This window comes from Fundulus heteroclitus, unplaced genomic scaffold (assembly GCF_011125445.2).
Source record: "Fundulus heteroclitus isolate FHET01 unplaced genomic scaffold, MU-UCD_Fhet_4.1 scaffold_188, whole genome shotgun sequence".
Lineage (NCBI taxonomy): Eukaryota > Metazoa > Chordata > Actinopteri > Cyprinodontiformes > Fundulidae > Fundulus > Fundulus heteroclitus.
In genome coordinates this window covers 215,663-232,550 of record NW_023396600.1, presented here as the reverse complement: position 1 = coordinate 232,550, position 16,888 = coordinate 215,663, and the positions used below count along the sequence as shown (strand labels likewise).

The 16,888-nt window shown below is 42.8% G+C and overlaps 1 protein-coding gene across 1 annotated transcript in view; it reads right to left on the bottom strand.

The window, feature by feature from the left end:
* Positions 1 to 13,689, bottom strand: part of LOC105921241 (rho GTPase-activating protein 5) — a 110,611-nt gene extending 96,922 nt beyond the window's left edge. Inside the window, 1 exon segment of the mRNA XM_036129591.1 lies at positions 13,109 to 13,689. The gene's annotated coding sequence lies outside the window, so the exon portion shown is untranslated.
* Between the last annotated feature and the right edge of the window lie 3,199 nt (positions 13,690 to 16,888).

The window sequence follows — 16,888 nt, the reverse complement described above, 5'->3', positions numbered from 1 at the left end:
AAAGCTGTTCTTGTGGCGTGAGGTTTTGGTCCTGATGGACCGCAGCCTCCTGCCAGAGGGAAGTGTCTGAAATAGTGTATGACTGGGGTGTGAGGGATCAGCCACAATCTTCCCTGCACGCCTCAGAGTCCTGGAGGCGTACAAGTCCTGGAGAGATGGAAGATTGCAGCCAATCACCTTCTCTGCAGACCTGATGACATGCTGCAGTCTGCCCTTGTCCATAGCGGTGGCACCAGGTGGAGGTGAGGATTGACTCAATGATGGAGGAGTAGAACTGCACCATCATTGTCCTTGGCAGGTTGAATTGTTTCAGCTGCCGCAGGAAGTACATCCTCTGCTGGGCTTTTTTGGTGAGGGAGTTGATGTTCAGCTCCCACTTTAGGTCCTGGGAGATGATCGTTCCCAGGAAGCGGAAAGACTCCACAGTGTCGATGTTGGAGTCACAGAGGTTGATGGGGGTAGCTGGGGCTTAAGTCCACAACCATCTCCATTGTTTTTACAGCGTTGAGCTCCAGGTTGTTCTCCCTGCACCAGGTCACGAGATGGTCAGCCTCCCACCTGTAGGCGGACTCGTCACCATCAGAGATAAGTCCGATGAGAGTGGTGTCATCCGCAAACTTCAGGAGCTTGACAGACTGATGACTGGAGGTGCAGCTGTTGGTCTACAGGGAGAAGAGCAGAGAAGAAAGAACACAGCCCTGGGGGGAACCAGTGCTGATGAGCTGTCAGTCAGAGTCATGTTTTCCCAGCTTCACGTGCTGCTTCCTGTCAGAAAGGAAGTTTGTGATCCACCTGCAGGTGGAGTCGGGCACATTCAGTGCCCGACATTCAAACTTGTATTTTGCATCTCTGAATCTGTGTTTGTCCCCACTTCTGAAGGCATCTTCTTTGTCCAACCTTAGCCTTCTGAGTTTGGCTGTGAACCAGGGTTTGTCATTATTGTAAATCACCCTGGTTCGTGATGGAACACAGCAGTCCTCACAGAAGCTGATAGATGATGTCACAGCCTCTGTGAACTCATCCAGACTGGTTGTAGCAGTCCTAAAAACATCCCGGTCAGTAGAATCCAAATACGCCTGAAGATCTTCCACAGCCTCACTGGTCCACTTCTTTGATGTCCTCACTACAGGTTGCAGAGCTTTAGTTTCTGCCTGTAAGCAGGAATCAGGTGAACCATGACGTGGTCAGATTGGCCCAGTGCAGCACAGGGGACGGCGTGATAAGCGTCTCTGACTGTGGTGTAGCAGTGATCCAGAATGCTCTCCTCTCTGGTCGGGCATTTAATAAACTGTTTATATTTAGGAAGTTTGTGAGTGAGGTTTCCTTTGTTAAAGTCACCAAGGACAATAACTAAAGAGTCTGGATTTCTCTGCTCCACATTCAGTATCTGGTCTGCGACCGTGCACGGTGCGACCTGTACGTTTGCGTTTGGCGCGATGTAAACACCGACCAGAATGAATGAAGCAAACTCGTGGGGTGAATAAAAAGGCTTACAGTTTATGATGAAGGATTCCAGGTCAGGAGAACAGTGCTGCTGGATCACTGCTACATCGTTGCTCCAGCCGCTATTGATGTAAAAACAGATCCCTCCACCCTTTGCTTTGCCGGAGAGATGTGTCGCGGTCAGCTCTGTGAAGTTGGAAGCCGGCCAGCTGCAGCGCAGCGTCCGGGATTTCTCCACACAGCCACGTCTCAGTGAAACAAAAAACAGCAGATCAGGAGAAGTCCCTGTTTTTTCCCAGCATCACTTTCAGTTTGTGTAGTTTGTTGGGCAGGGAACGCACGTTGGGCAGGATTATGCCCTGTAGCGGTGAGCAGAGTCCATGCTTGAGGTGATGCACCAGCGCGCTTCCCTCTCTTGTTTCAGGACAAAAGTTTGTACCAAAATGTTTGTACCAAATAAATTACAAAACCCATCTGGGCTGCGGATGACCCGTTCACAGCTCTGTCCTAAACTCCGCCTTCTGCGGAGCAGGAGGCAAGGGGGGAGAGCGGCTCCCAGATGAAGCCTTTATTCAGAACCAGTTATGGCTACACACTGGATCAGAAAACAGTTCTGCTAACCAGATGCATTCTAAAACACCAATTAGTCTGTTTATAAGTTTTGTTCTTATTTATTCTGCTTTTTTTTAAAACTACGTGCGCTGTGTTTCTGTGCTTCACCACTCTAACTGCCCCCCCCCCCGCCCTCTCGGAGCCAGGTGCTTTTATCAGCGGCCAGCCTTCAAAACATGAAGGACAACACAGAACCAGCAGTGCTTCAGTGGGCGTGGTTCCTTGCGCTTGAATTCAGGTGCGCAAATTTATGTTGCATATAATTTAGGTGCACACTTTTAAGGGTTATTTTAAGGAACTTGTAACATCAGGGGCTTTAGCTCAGACCCATTTTTCCTTCTCTCCCCTCTAAAGGAGCCCTTTACAGTCTTCATTTATGCATTTTCCCCACTGTTTATCCAGCAGCTGGATCAGCGTAAAGACGCAGCGCGAACCCCTGCGTGCTTCAAGTGTGGCAGCTGAGGGAAAAATGTTGGACGGTATAGGCTTGATGAAACTCTGCCTCATTCACTAATGAGACCAACATGGATAGAATAATGATAATCTGTAGTTTTTCTTATTGCCTGGATGTGAATCTGATAATTCATGTTGTGCCTTTTATAATAAACTTAATATTTTCCTATTAAAAGGTAGGAAACAAAGATTTCTCTTCCAGGGTCCAGTCAGCCACGCCCCCAACCACGCCCCCCCTCCCCCCACCACCACCACCACCAAATTAACATAATCTCACTCTTAATTTTTGGTAAAAATTGAGAGGTCTGGTGAGGATTAATATTTTGGCCGGTAAAAAATATGCCTGGCCGGTTGATTTTTACATCTACCAGCCAATTTGGCCGGTGAATCAGGAAGTTAATTTCGGACACTGATTGTGTGCCCCCGAACACCCCCGGCAGTAATCCGCGCAAAGCTGGTTCCGACCGACAACTCACCAACTCGCCTAAGCAAATTCCTGCGGGAAACACTGCACACAGTCACATGTCCCTTTTAATTTAAACCTGACTGGCTTTAGGTATCTCGGGATCAACATTACCAGAACGTTTAATTATATTTTTTCCGCTAATTTCTCCCCTTTAATGTCTAAAAATAAAATAGACCTACAAAGATGGAGAAGTTTACCACTCTCGTTAATAGGAAGAATAAATGCAGTTAAAATGAACAGCCTGCCCAAATTTCAGTTTCAGTTTCATTGTCTCCCACTTTTCCTGCCAAAGCAGGTTTTTAAAACAATTGATCAAACTATCTCTGACTTCTTATAGTGTGGAAAGGCTCCCAGGATCTGCAAATCCACACTTCAGAGATGTAAATTCAATTGTGGATTGACACTTCCAAATTTCCAATTATATCATTCGGAGGTATACATTAAAAAAATTGCATTCTGGTTTAAATTTATGAATCTGCCATGGTGCAACTTGGAGGCACAGTCATGTGCTTTATCATCCTCCTCTGCCCTACTTATTTCCTCTATCCCATCCAACCTCTCTGGCTTTACAAATAATCAAGTGGTTCATTCCACACTTAAAATTTGGTATCAGTTTAGGAGGCACTTCAAATTTAAGTCAGCATCTACTTTAACTCCTATACTAAAGAATAATTTATTTTGACCTCCATTTACAGATCCAACTTTTCTAGCATGGCATAGTGATTTTACAATGGTACTTTTCAGAGCTTTACAGATCTCTCAGGAGAATTTCATCTCCCACCCTCATGTTTTCTGATACTTTCAAATTAGACACAGTGCTAAAATTTTGTTTCCTCTTTTCCCCTCCTCAACAGTGGGAGGAGCTGTTAAACCATGACCCACTTTAAAAATCACTTATCTCTAAAGTTTCTAATGAACTTCTGTCTTTTGACTGCTCACCAATTACTAAAGTAAGGGAGGCCTGGGACGAACAACTGGACTTAAAACTTGGAAGATGAATGGTGGGACGCTGCTCTTAAGACAATTCATACAAGTTCATTTTGTGCCCGTCTGACACTTATACAGTTTAAAGAACTGTTTAGACCCCATTTTTCTAAAGACTGTCAAAAATGTATCCCAGTACCGCAGACAAATGTGACAAATGCTATGCCTCATCCTCCAATTTATTAATTTAATTAAATTTTATTTATATAGCGCCAATTCATGAAACATGTCATCTCGAGGCACTTTACAAAGTCAAATCAATCATATTATACAGATTGGTAAAAACTTTCCTATATAAGGGAACCAGTTGATTGCCTCAAAGTCTGACAAGCAGCATTCACTCCTGGGGAAGCGTAGAGCTACAGGGAGAGTCGTCTGCATTGTCCATGGCTTTGCTGCAATCCCTTATACTGAGCAAGCATGAAGTGACAGTGGAAAGAAAAACCACCCATTAGCGGGAAGGAAAAACCTCCAGCAGAACCAGGCTCAATATGAACGTCATCTGCCTCGACCGACTGGGGGTTACAGAAGACAGAGCAGAGACACAACAAGACAGACAAAAAAGCACAGAAGCACATATTGATCCAGTAATCTGTTTTACATTAGATGGCAATAGCCGGTGATCTGTCTTCTCTGGATGATGTCACAGTTAACAGAACGTCAGACCAGGTGTACATCCAATATGTTCAATTCTTGTCCACTACTCTCTTGCTTCTGGTTGAATTACTTTGATACCATGTCAAAAATACTTTCTGTGGTCATAAAAGTCTCCCCCCACATTGCCATATTTGGGCTCCCAGAGGACCATAACCGGTTTACCTCTAACCAATTAGATATTTTAGCATTTACTTCATTACTGGCAAGACGCCGCCTTCTTTTGCACTGGAAGTTGACTAAAGCTCCTTCTAGCACCCTGTGGCTCAATCACGCCATGTCTTTTCTGAAGCTGGAAAAGATCAAATATTTTGTGAAAGATAATTCTGATCAATTTTATAACAAATCGCTTCCCTTTCTTACATTCTTTTCAGTGCCTTATTCCTGATTAACCCCTCCCTTTTTTGTGGGCTATATTTATACTTAATTATTGCTTAATAGGATTTTCAGTTATTTAGTTGTTACTACGATATATATTATTTTGATTTATTATTTTCTTTGAATTGCGTGGTGTACTGTTCGTGCCACCAAATTAAGAAAAACACTCTAGGAGGTTGACTGTATGCCTTGTTCTTAAATGGTAAATGGCTTGTACTTGTATAGCGCTTTAACTAGTCTTGACGACTTCCAAAGTGCTTCACACTTCAGTTCAGTCATTCACCCATTCACACCCTGACGGTGGTGAGCTATGTTAGTAGCTACAGCTGCCCTGGGGCAGGCTGACGGAGGCGAGGCTGCCATGCACCGGCGCCACCGGGCCCTATGACCACCGCCAGCAGGCAATGTGGGTGAAGTGTCTTGCCCAAGGACACAACAACAGAGACAGCCAGAGCAGGGGATCGAACCGGCAACCCGCCAATTGCAAGACAATCTCCCTAACCTCTGTGCCACATTAATTCTTCGAGATGTACAATATCTTTATGGTGTCAATATGTACATGTTAATTATTATACAGAGAGGAAGTAATACCCAATGTAAAATGGATATACATTTCTATTGTAATGTGCATTACCTCTTAATAAAAACATGTATTAAAAAGTTTACTGTTTTGGTCATTAAAAAACACACGCTTAAAATATTTATAACGGGTTTAGCAAAGGTTGAAAAAAAGGGTCCCACCTAAAGATCCTTGAGTATAATTCTTCTTGAATGAAATAATTTGAGCCTTGACACATAGTAATGAGTAGAAATATCCATGAAATGAGTAGGATGACAAATTATGTTACAGACAACTTTCAATTACCAGACATTGAAAGGAAAAAAAGAACTTGGATGTTTTCTATTAAGAATTACTGCTGAGCATACGTTCATAAGTCAGACTACTTGCATGTAATGATGACAGTGCAGGGCTTTTAAAACTAAGAGCTAAGTAATTGTGTACAAAAATAGCTGTCCTCTTAGCCCCCTGCTTTTTGATCTAGTAATAGAGTCCATCACTATCGCATTGCGTACCAGTAAGGAGATATCTGCCATTTGGAGAAATTACATGGAACATAAGGTATCCCTTTATGGCGAAGATCTTTTACTCTTTATCTCCAAGCCCTCAATATCACTGCCTTTTGTCCTCAATCTCTTTAGCCAATTTAGTCTTTCCGGGTATAAGTTGAACCTTTCCAAAAATGACTTTTTCCTCTAAGTAGTAAAGCAAATATGTCAGATTTTACCAATTTTAGAATTGAAAGACAAACATTTACATATCTGGGTATCACAGTGACACAAAAAGAAAAAAAGCCTGGGGACTCCGGGTCGGGTTCTCCCATCTCTGGTGCTGAGGTCACCAAGGTGGTTAAAAATCTCCTCAGTGACAAGGCCCCGGGGGTGGATGAGATTCGCCCTGAGAACCTTAAGGCTCTGGATGTTGTGGGGCTGTGTTGGGTAACGCGATTGCAACATTGAGTGGACATCAGGGGCAGTTCCCCTGGATTGGCAGACTGGGGTGGTGGTGCCCCTATTTAAAAAGGGGGACCGGAGGGTGTGTTCAAAGAGAATTTGAAAGAGAATTTCAGCCCACTGCTAAACCAAGTAAAAAGATCATTCACAAAATGTACACCGCTTAAGGTTAAAATTTAAAAACACATTATGTCTTTATCAATCTTTCATCACCAAACAGTAAGTGACCACAGCTTCCAACAGGAACATCGTATTTCACCGAAATTTTAAACACTTCTCACCAGAGCAAATTTAAGCCTGGCAATGTTGGGCCTCGCTCCGTGGTAAACCCTGGTGCCGACATGCAAAATGGCAGGCGAGTCAAGAGCCGGCATGTAGGTAGCAAAACTGAAAATGCATATGGTCAAGCAGCTCCACGGCACCCACCAACGTGAGATAGAGAAACCGGTAAGTCCTCGAGACATGAAATCTCCCCGATTCAAGAAAAAAAAAAAAAGTCTCTTGCAGGTATCCCCTAAAGCCAACAGGAAGTCAGCCATTTTGGGTTACGGTTAGTCATTTTAGGCAATTTTTCATTTTCAAACTTTAACACCTCCTAGCGATTTTGAGCTATCAGCGTCAAATTTGGTCAGTATGCAGTCCAGGCATGCATTGAGTATGTATTAGTATTCGTGCATGTTGAAGGGGTGGGCCAGGCCTCAAAGTTGACCTTTTTTTTTTAACTGTTTTTCTGGGTTTTTAACAGCACTAGTGGCTTGTTTTTCATACAGTAGACTGAGAGGAAAGAGGGTTCGAAAAAGTGGGGGAAGAGATGTGGCAAAGGATCTCAGGCCGAAATCAAACCCGGGTCAGCCACGTTGAGGACTAATCAATATTGAACCTTTAGCCCCAAATTATTAGAGATAACGCTAATATTAAAGGAATAGTAATAACAAGGAAGTACACAAAATCTCGCTATATGTTGATGATGTATTATTACTATTATTATTCCCTTCCCCGGGGTCCCACCTTATCGTGTTTGAGGGGTTTAAGTGTCCCAATGACCCTGGAAAAAGACTCGCGTATGGCTTCGAAGCGATTCTGGTCCACTATGCGGCGTCTCAGGAGGGGGAAGTAGTGCAGTACCAACACTGTTTATAGTGGGGGTGGTGTGCTGCTGACCTCGACTCGAGACATCGTATGTCGGTGGGGGGAATACTTCGAAGACCTCCTCAATCCCACCAACACGTCTTCCATTGAGGAAGCAGAGCCTGGGGACTCCGGGTCGGGTTTTCCCATCTCTAGTGCCGAGGTCACCGAGGTGGTTAAAAAGCTCCTCAGTGACAAGGCCCCGGGGGTGGATGAGATTTGCCCTGAGAACCTTAAGGCTCTGGATGTTGTGGGGCTGTGTTGGTTAACGCGGCTCTGCAACATTGAGTGGACATTGGGGGCAGTTCCCCTGGATTGGCAGACTGGGGTGGTGGTCTCCCAATTTAAAAAGGGGGACCGGAGGGTGTGTTCCAACTACAGAGGAATCACACTCTTAAGCCTCCATGGTAAGGTCTATTCCAGGGTTCTGGCAAGGAGGGTGCGTCGGATAGTCCAATCTTGGATTCAGGGGGAGCAGTGTGGTTTTTGTCCTGGCCGTGGATCAGCTCTACACCCTCAGCAGGATCCTGGAGGGTGCATGGGAGTTTGCCCAACCAGCCTACATGTGTTTTGTGGATCTGGAGAAGGCATTCAACTGTGTCCCTCGGGGAATCCTGTGGGGGGTACTCTGGGAGTATAGAGTACTGGGCCCTTTAATAAGGGCTGTTAGGTCTCTGTATGACCGATTTCAGAGTCTGGTCTGCATTGACTGCAGTAAGTCGGACTCGTCTCCAGTGAGAGTTGGACTCCACCAAGGGTGCCCTTTGTCACCGATTCTCTTCATGACTTTTATGGACAGAATTTCTAGACGCAGCCAAGGTGCTGATGGGATCAGTTTTGGTGGCCTTAGGATTGCATCTCTGCTATTCGCGGATGACGTGGTTCTACTGGCTTCATCAGGGTATGATCTACGGCTCTCACTGGAGCGGTTCACAGCCGAGTGTGAAACGGCCGGGATGAGGATCAGTGCCTCCAAATCCAAGACCATGGTCTTGAGCCAGGTAGAGTGCCTCCTCCGGGTTGGGGAGGATGTACTGCCCCTAGCGGAGGAGTTTAAGTATCTTGGTCTTGTTCGCGAATGAGGGGAAGATGGAGCGGGAGATCGACAGGCGGATTGGTACGGTGTCTGCTGTCAAGAAGGTGCTGTACCGGTTCGTTGTGGTAAAGAGTGAGCTGAGCCAAAAGGCAAAGCTCTCAAATTACCGGTCAATCTACGTTCCCACCCTCATCTATAGTCATGAGCTTTGGGTCATGACCAAAACAACGAGATCCCAGATAAAAACGGCTGAAATTAGTTTTCTCTGTAGTATGTCTGGGCTCAAACATACATAAGGCTCGTTTACACTACACCTTTTTAACCGAGCCGAGCCGAGACCAGTCTGAGCTTGGATCAGTTAACCAAGCCGAGACGACCATTTACACACCACGCTATCACGGTTCCTTGGTTGCTCCCCACCTCCTTGTGGCGATCTGCGGTACTGCTGCTCTCTGGGATTGAAGGCGGGACCGAGACCGGTGGCGCCCGTAACATCAGGATATTATGGTTAGACAGAGTCGGCTTTTGGGACGTGGATAAGACAAACGAACGTCTAATAAGGATTTACAGACCCAGGAAACAACAGACACTGAGGTTCATCACACTGCTAAGCAGAATCATCTCTGGAAATCGTGTGGCACGGTAAGGAAGCTAGTATTATTATGAATGTCTGAAATTTGTCTGAATGGAGTGTGAATCGGGACGTGCAGCCAGACACGACAGAAAAAAACGCAGACAGTCAGCTGACTGTAAGGGGATGACGCAGTCTGCTCATGCACTCTTCGTTATGAGATAAGATAAGATAGGCTTTATTGATCTCACAATGGAGAAATTCACTTGCCACATCGGTTCATACAAGAAGGTGCAGAGTAGGAAAGGTGCATTCAGTTATATAAAGTGAATCTTCATATACACAATGGATCAAAAAGGATACAAAAAATACAAAAGAAATAGGGATGGGCATATGCTGTCTTATTTACATACATAGTGATACATAGTGATATATATACAAACATACGTACCTACACGTATATATGTGCATATACATTCGTGTATACATTTGTACATACATATATACATGTGTACTGACATATGTTCAGGTGGTGAAAGCAGCAGAAGTCACTACATCAGGATTATTGCACGGTTTGTGGCCCAGTGTATTAATTAGATTATTGCACATTAGTCATTGCACATAACCGGGATAAAAAAAAAAAAAAAAAAACAGTCCGAGACCTGCTCGGGAACTGGTCTGCTGTTAGCGCGGTCCGGTTCAGTCTGCTGACCATTTACACACAAGAGTTATCTCGGTTACCGAGCTCAGACTGGTCTCGGCTCGGTTAAAAAAGTGTAGTGTGAACGGGCCTATTCTCTGCTCTGAGTCCTCCCCGGATGACTGAGGAGCTCAGTCAGCTCAGTCATCCGGGGAGGAATCAGAGTCGAGCCACTGCTCTTATTATTATTATTATTATTATTATTATTATTATTATTATTATTATTAATAATAATAATAATAATTATTATTATTATTATTATTATCATTATTATTATTATGTGAATACTGTGGAATAGATGAAACAACAGAAAGTGTTATGTTGCACTGTAAAAAATATGAGGAAGAGAGACTTTAAACTTTTTTAAATGAAGTTCAAGTTCAATTAGATTGAGTTTATTTATTTAGAATTAATTCAAAAAGTAACATTTATGAGATATTTCCTTTTCTCAAAACAACATCTGTGCAATAGAAATTAATTCCTGAGAGTCATTTTGGTCCACACTCCATGCCAGGAGGTGATGTTAATGCACCAATTTTGTTGTTTGGCAACCGCCATAAATTAAGAAGTATAACTTCCCAATCTGTATCGGAAGCACAGTCCCTAACGCTGTTTTTTGCGCATGTGCAAACCGAATAACTTCCAGAAACGTAATTTTTCATTTTTCTCACTTTTTTCTTGTTTTATCTTATTTTGGGTGGGGTAATTCTTTTTGTATTTCGTTATAATTGTGTGAATATTGTATGATTTAAAAGGGAATAACAAGAATACAGAAAAAATGGTTAAATTACATTTCAATGGACCCCCTTGACTGCTCTGAGCATGCACAATGATCACATCACACAGAGTGAAAATTTAAATTCATTTGAATATTTTTTTTAACTGTGCACTCCAACAGTGTTGGTCAAGGAATTGATTCGTTTACAGTCTTTCGTACAGGCTTACTAAAGTAATTATAGCGGGGTGTAGGTTTTATTCGAGATCAAGATTGCGGTTTGTAAACTGACAATTTTACAAAGAAATTCGCAATGGTCCCTGCGCCTCCCCATGACGTCACCTTATGGCAACGCCACTCAAACAAACTACATTGAGCCCGCGGTCTGCATTTTAACGAATCAATTTTATTAAGTTAATTTAGCGGAGTCTTTTTTCTCAAAAGCTTCAGGCATAATTATAGATGAACATCGAAAAAAATGTGAAGTCTTAGCAATTCAAAATAATCAACCGACTTTAATTGATAAAAATTAGGTGAAATATTTAGCTATAATGATTAACAAGGACCGCACTGGAAATTATATAACAAATATTCAAGCCATTTTACCATAAAAAACAAAAAACAAATATTTGACAGTTGGCTCAATTTTTGGAAGAATATTGTTAACGAAAACGGGAGGGATAGCCAGATTAATTTATCCAGCATATATCTTAAATATACCAAATACTACAATAAAAAATTAATAAAATTCATCACAATTTCATCTGGAATAATAAAAAACAAGTGATCAGAAAGAACGACATAGTAATATCAGTAGAAAAAGTAGAAAAAGGAGGAATAAACGTTATTGATTTTAAAGTGATGAATGCCGTGATTAAATTAAAATGGCTGCAGACTTTTATTAAAAATTAAAAGAGTTTATGGTTTATTTTCCCTTCACAACTTTAAAAAAAAAATTGGAGGAAGGAAATATCTCTTAAGATATAACTTTGATCTGGCAAAATTACCTATTAAATTGTCAGACTACCACAGAAGCATTCCAAAAATAAGTTAAAAGTTTTCATGTCTCGATTAAGTTACTGGAAAATAACCGTAAATTAACAAAATAAAATTAATTTGTAACAAATGGAGACCGCGGCATAATGTAGTTTGTTTGAGTAGATTTGCCATATGATGACGCCATCGGGAAGCGCCCGAGTCGATCTGACCACCCGAGTCGATCTGGTACCTACACCGGTACAGATCGGGTAGTGACAAGAAGAAGCAGAAGTAGAAGACACGACTTATCACGCAGAAACAGAATAGATGGTAACAACAATTTTCAACACAAAAAGTGTCCGCAGTATAACTGATTACTTCCACAAACTCTGGAACTCAAGAATTGCCAGCAAAATGACTAAAAGAAATTAATCAGTATGGGCATATGGATGACACTCAAATTATGCATTTGATAAGCATCGGAACGATTAACTACCGCAGGTCATTTATTCATGCTGGCATCAGACTTTACAATGCCACTGCACTTCAACCTGACATAATAACTGTGCAATAACTATTTGATACACAGTGCAATAACCTGTACACTGCAATAACTGTGCAATAACTATGCGATATTTTGATCCCCCCCCCCCCCCCCCCATTCACTATATATATCTGGATGTACTGTATATACCTCATGCACCTTTTCCTCCTTTGTTCACCTTCTGTTGCTTATAAGAGCCGATGTCACAAGTAAATCTCTCTTGTGACATCAGTAAAGTTCTATCTTATCTTAATTTGCAGCGGTATGAGCCTTTAAAAACACACGGGAGCGTGTCGCTCCCGTGTGTTTTTAAACATATTCTATATTTTTAAACATATTCTAGCAATGACAAAAAGTAAAAATATAATTTTAATACATAAACATCTAAACAATCAAGACCATTTTATAGCCCACAACAAAGAAAAACTAATAAATTATCTCGAAATTTTTATTACTTTTAACTAAGACATTAGTGTACACAATTTCTTCAAAAATGTTTTAATTATTCTACTAAAACATTAAAACGGTAAACGGATGGGTTTAATGAACTCTGTTTATTTTTAATCGAGAAAAGCATCAGAGCACAGAAAAATCAGGCTAGGCAGCATTCCTAAATGAGTCATTTGAAGTGGAACTAACAGAATGCGTTAAGGTAATGCGCTCGTGCTCGTTTGAAAACTGCCACAGCTGCAGTTTTGCGCTACGGTCGTGAAATATTGATCTCGATTTCCCCTAAAAATTCGGGAGTGAAAAAAGAAACACCTTCCTCATCCTCGTTGGCTAATGTTAGCTCGACACTGTTAGCCTAGCAGAGTGAGCTAGCTAAGAGCTAGCGTAAGCATCAGTCCGGACTGAAATTAATCGAGTACAAAACAAAACCTAGACTAGTTTACTGAAGAAAATCGTATTATTACGCTGATTTACTTTAACTCACCAAGTCACAATGGTGCGGGTGCCTTTCGTGACAGTGCTGGATGAGCTCATAAAGTCGGTTCAGATGAATTTGCCAACCCACCTAATAAACATGGTGGCTCCCAGATCCATATACCACGGAAAACAGGGAAGCATATCCACATTCGAAGGTAAAAAGAGATCCTTTTTTTTCTGTCTGATGTCTCCGCACACTGGGGCTCTCCGAAAAAACTCCGAAGCCAGGTTTAATTGGAGGCGTAGTCCTTTTAGGTCATTACTATCTACCGACAAGTACTCATTTTAGCAAACTGTCACTGCTAGGATGGTATCCACTGAAAGCTGGCTTTGCGGACTTCCTCCTTCTCTCCCAACAGCACTGCCAAGCGGCAATGGCGACATACACGCTCTCTTCCATGCTCCCCGCCTCCCTATGTGTGCGTATATCAGCCTATGCCCATCCCTATTCATCTTGTTTCATCCACACCTGTCCTTTTCTCTTCCGAGGGCTGTGTCACACAAAGATCGGGGATTAAACCGGGATTTTCCTGATATCCTGACTAAATTAGGCCTCGACTCGGTTTCACAAAAGCAGTAGCACATATATTACCATGGCGATTTATTCTGTGCAGCTAGTCTGTTCCAGACCAGGTTAACAGCCAGGCTTCTCTGTTCGGTCAGTGGTCACCCTGATCAGAAACAAATGAGTTTTGTCCGTGATTCCGTTTTCTTATCTGTGTGTTTTGGTATTTTTTATTAGCCCACATTAAAATACCATATATACATATTATTAGTATTCACTCACAATTATTGTTATAAAATTATGATAGTTGCCAATACCATTATTAACTTTATTATTATTCATGTGGGCATTGCTACTGTTTGATTGTGCTTTTGAATACTGTTCTAAATTTGACAGAAAGGAATAAAGGGCGTAATTTAGGACCTAGCGTTTCATTAACCTAACAGTTAATGAAATGCTTATTTAAAATAAAAAAAAATTAAAAAAAAAAAATATATATATATATATATATATATATATATATATATATATATATATATATATAGATAGATATAGATATAGATATATATATAGATATATAGATATATATTACATTTTTAGAATGTATTTTACAACATACCTAAAATACACATTTTACTACCTACTATTAAAAGGTTTCTGTGGAGAAAAAGGTTTTAATTTGATGACATAAGCCCCATTTACACTACCCTTGTTAAACCGAGCCAAGTCAAACCAGTCTGAGCTTGGATCAGTTTACCAAGCCGAGACTCATTCTGACGACCGTTTACACACCACGCTATCCTGGTTCCTTGGTTGCTCCTCGCCTTCTAGTGACGATCTGCGGTACTGCTGCTCTCTGGGATTGAAGGCGTGACAAAGCAAATCAAAACGGCGGCGGTGCCTGTAACATTTAGAAAGTTATGGTTGGACAGAGTCGGCTTTTGGGATGTGGATAAGACAAACAAACATCTAATAAGGATTTACAGACTCAGGAAACAATGACAGACGCTGAGGTTCATCACACTGCTAAACAGAATCATCTCTGGAAATCATGTGGCATGGTAAGGAAGCAAGTATATTTATGAATGTCTGAAATTTGTCTGAATGTAGTGTGAATCGGGACGTGCAGCCAGACACGCTGGAAAAACCATGAACAGTCAGCTGACAGTAAGGGCATGACGCGGTCTGCTCATGCGCTCTTCGTTATCAGATAACCGGGACAGAAAAAACAGGCCAAGACCACACCTGGAACTGGTCTGCATTTAGTGCGGTCCGGTTATGTCTAGCTCGGTTCAGTTCAGTCTGCTTACCATTTACACTCGAGTGTTATCTCCGTTACCGAGCTCGGACTGGTCTCAGCTCGGTTAAAAAAGGGTAGTGTAAACGGGGTAATAGTCTCTCCCTGGACTCTCGTCCTTTGTCCTGTTATAAGTAATAATTGTTCAGCCAGCTGGACTCTATTTCCCTGTTCATGTTCAGCCCTCACTGATGTGCGCTTCTCGTGAGTTCCAGCTGCTTGCTCTCCCCATTCTTGTGTTTCCTCTGTTCTGGTCAGCTCCTGCCTTCTTCATTGATTCTGGTCCACTACTGTCTGCAACCGCTGGTTTGATTCTGGTTTGATTCTGGTTTGGTTCTCCACCAGTATTCATCCTGGTCAACATGTACCCGACGCCAACACAGTGTTTTGGTTCAGGAACTAGTGGCTCACTTTTTAACACACTTGGCTGACAGGAAGGGGGTGGAAGAGTGGGAGAGACATGCGGCAAAGGACCGCGGGTCGGAGTCAAACCCGGGTCGACCGCGTCGAGGACTAAGGCCTCCGTACATGGGTTGCGCTACCCGCTGCGCCACCAGCGCACCCAGGAATTGTTATGCTTATGGAATCAGCTGAGGGCTCCAGAACAAGCCTTTTGGTCCGGATTCAGATTTTTTCCAGAAGGTCGAGGAGGATCTGGTTCAGGGTTTAGGTCCAAATCTTTTCCTGGATCTGCGTCTGTTTCCCTCACTGGAAGAAGATGCAAGGTTGTCACCACGGTCTTGTTTCCACCCGGTGATTCTGTCCCTCAGCATGATCCACCTTCTCCACGCCAGAGACGACGACCTGCCTGCGAGGTTTCCACCCCTTCTGTGGAGCGTCCTGCGGACATAACCCAGCATCTACCTTTCTCCGTTTCTGTAGCGTTGTCCACCATGCCTGCTGCAGTTTTCTGTTCGTCATCCAGTCCAGCTGAATTGAACTCTCTGCCAGCCACAACTGAGTCTCCCATAACTCCTCCCATCTATTCGTCTGACGCCCATTACAGGTTGCAACAGGACAAAATAAGATCTTTCGCACCCATAATATAAAGCCTTGCTAAAGAATTATTCACCTGTTTTAGACGAAAAATTAAAAGGAATTAGAGGAGGACTACAAAGCAACATTAAAGATGTTTTACCACCATCCGTCTTCACCCGCTTTTCTGAGGTCTGCCACCAGAGGTCAGTGAGATTCCAATAATAAAGCCACTGTTATGGATTATGAGATTACAGAGATTAAACTGCAAAAGGCAGTTACCATGGAAACTACAGATAGACAACAGACACTGAAGACACAGAGCCTGACATACTGAGACTGGACAGAATGACTGATTAGGGGTAGATGTGTCAGTTAGGACACGTCTACATCTTCTCCACTAATGTGATGAACGGAACACTGATATACTGTGCACTCCCTTGAATGGGTGTACTCAATTGGTCCTAATGTCTGTGTAATGAACGGGGCTCCCTGGCATCCGGAAATCTACTTGTCGCGTTGTGTATGAGAGTCTAGTACTGAAGCTGTAAACACCCCTCTGCCTTTTAGGATAAATATGTTAAAATATAGTTTCGGTTTCAAGAGTCTTATTATTACTACAGAAGACTACAATAGAAACACCACATTATTCAGGAAAATAACCTGGGGTGACCGCAGCCAGGTCAATTCTACACCACAGAGAGAACATTTTTGTGCCCATCCACATTGAAGTGGACACTTCTGGTCCTGTTCCTGTCGCCAAGGGTCAAACAAACGTTTCTGTTCCTGTTTCCCTGGGTTCGCTGGACGCCTCTGGTCTTGTTCCTGCTTCCGAGGATCCGGCTGACGCCTCAGCTCCTGTTCCTGCCTCCAAGAGTCCAGCTGATGCCTCGGTTCCTGTTCCTGTCTCAGAGGGTCCGGCTGACGCCACGGCTCCTGTCTTTGTACCAGAGTTCTGCGAGAAGGGGACCGGATGGATCCCCCTCCAGTTATTGCACCAGTACTAGTTG